Below are 2,102 nucleotides of genomic sequence, written 5' to 3' on the forward strand. Positions count from 1 at the left end.
GAGCAATTTCGAAGGGAATGAAAAATAAAGTCCGGCTGTAAAACATGGTAAATGTCTTTATTTTTCATTCCCTTCGAAATTGCTCTTAACTGTGGTTTGGACTTTTTGACTGTTCTTTCTAGTATGTAAGGCGACCTGTTAAGGCTCACCTCTTTTGTGTTTAAATATACGCAAATTTACATATGTATATATATATACGTATGTATGTATATACATACAATACTAAAGCTCCAGCTTAACCCTCATATTAACTGTCAATATATTTTTTGCATTCAACAGGTTTGTTTCCGGACATGAACTTCCATTAAAATATACCACAATGTTTTTCAATTGAAACGTCATCCAATCGCAAATTGAATTCTCTAACTTCTATAAACTGGTATGTTTTTATCTTATTTTATTATATTTGTTTTCATTTTTTTTTTTATATATATAAAATGCAAATCTTTCAGAATCACAATGATTTAACGCACAAATATATTTTCATGTTGTTGTTATTCTTCTTGTTATTTTTGTCGTCGTTGTTGACCTAGAAGACATATTTTCCTCCTATATTATAGTGGTCGAGAAGACTTACTATTCCCTTTGTTGTTTCCTGGTTGATACAAAACTGTAGAGTCCCGTCGGAGAAACGTTTCCTCTTCTCGGTTAGCAGTTTCAATGTGACGTTCCGTTCTAGGCCACACTGCTTGGCCTCTAGAAGAAACTTCTTCACTTCAAGCCTTCGGTTTAGACCTTCTGACTGAGGATGGTTACTCCTTCCGCCGCCGCCACCCCAAACTTTCTCAAACATACGCTTCACAAAACACAAAAAAATCTACATGTTTACAGATTGAAAACATTTTCTTGACTACAACAGCGTGACAAGTGTTAACGATTTCTAAAGCTATTTCATTTTACATTCTGTATACTGTAATGTTCTTTTTGAGCAATCCTCTAACTTGACTACTTTAGAAAAATGAGATTAGGCATTTGTAAATTAAACAACGTTTTAGCAATGTGAATATTTCTGACGCTCTAGCAGCCAAACCGTAAACTTCAACAACTTCTAATTATGACTAACCTATTAAAAAACATTTTCCGATATATATGTAGCTTTATTGAGAATAGGGATGTGTGTGTATATATATGTATGTGTGTATGTGTGTGTGTGCGCATATATATATATATATATATATATATATATACATATATATATACATACATACATGAATATATATATATGTATGAATTAATGTATGTATGCGCATTTTATGATCTAATCTCCATCCATAGGTCTGTGACTTCCTTATATGCTTGCCATATAACGAAAGCCAAGTTGTGTTTTAGGTATTTTGTGAATTTGAATTATGTATCTACATCTCTTTTAATATCGCAACACTACACACACGTCTCTAAACATTACTTCATTTTTTTAACCCATAGGTCATATGACCACTTTTCGAATATTGCTTCTTTATCCCATATATGTGTTATATAGTGAGAGGGAAACTGCTACAACCTCCATTTGTTTCAATTGCGAGCGTATTGCCAAAACGTTCCACCTATGCAGATTATGTCACTTAGGAATACGTACAAAAACATGGACTCAAAACCTAGCCGAAGTGAACGTAATATCCCTACACGTAATTTCAATAAATAGATTATATTGATTGATCGGAAATTTGCAGATACTTAACATAAATGTAATTCATTTGTTCATGGCATGCTGCTTTTATTGGGTGGCAGATAAGCTACTTTCATTAGTGTTGAATTAAATTATTACTCTGATACTTTCTATGTAACTTCTTGGTAAGGCAAACAATAGATATTTTTCTCAATCCAACTGTATGAATTGGAACAAAAGGCATAAGAGTGTTATTTAGTACTGCAAATATGTACTGCAATTATGATTGACATATGCGAGGGCAGTGTACCATGATACATCTCTATTGTATATAGGTTTCCAAGGAAAATGGAGTGACTCTTCTCACGATGGCGATTTCAGCATGTAATATGTTAAGTTTAAACAATTTCAAAAGCTTTTGTAAAACGCAAATTTCTTTCTCTCTCTCCTTCTTGTTTCTCTCTCTCTCTCTCTCTCTCTCTCTCTCTCTCTCTCT

General features: G+C 33.1%; 1 protein-coding gene across 6 annotated transcripts in view; it reads left to right on the forward strand.

The window, feature by feature from the left end:
- LOC106871529 (dopamine receptor 2) overlaps positions 1-2,102 on the forward strand; it is a 797,114-nt gene that overhangs the window by 553,606 nt on the left and 241,406 nt on the right. For all 6 annotated transcript variants that reach the window (XR_008263728.1, XM_052966548.1, XM_052966547.1 and 3 more), the window contains one exon: positions 280-379. The gene's annotated coding sequence lies outside the window, so the exon portion shown is untranslated. The remainder of the gene's footprint in view (positions 1-279; positions 380-2,102) is intronic.

The sequence above is a fragment of the Octopus bimaculoides genome, chromosome 3 (assembly GCF_001194135.2).
Source record: "Octopus bimaculoides isolate UCB-OBI-ISO-001 chromosome 3, ASM119413v2, whole genome shotgun sequence".
NCBI classification, from domain to species: domain Eukaryota; kingdom Metazoa; phylum Mollusca; class Cephalopoda; order Octopoda; family Octopodidae; genus Octopus; species Octopus bimaculoides.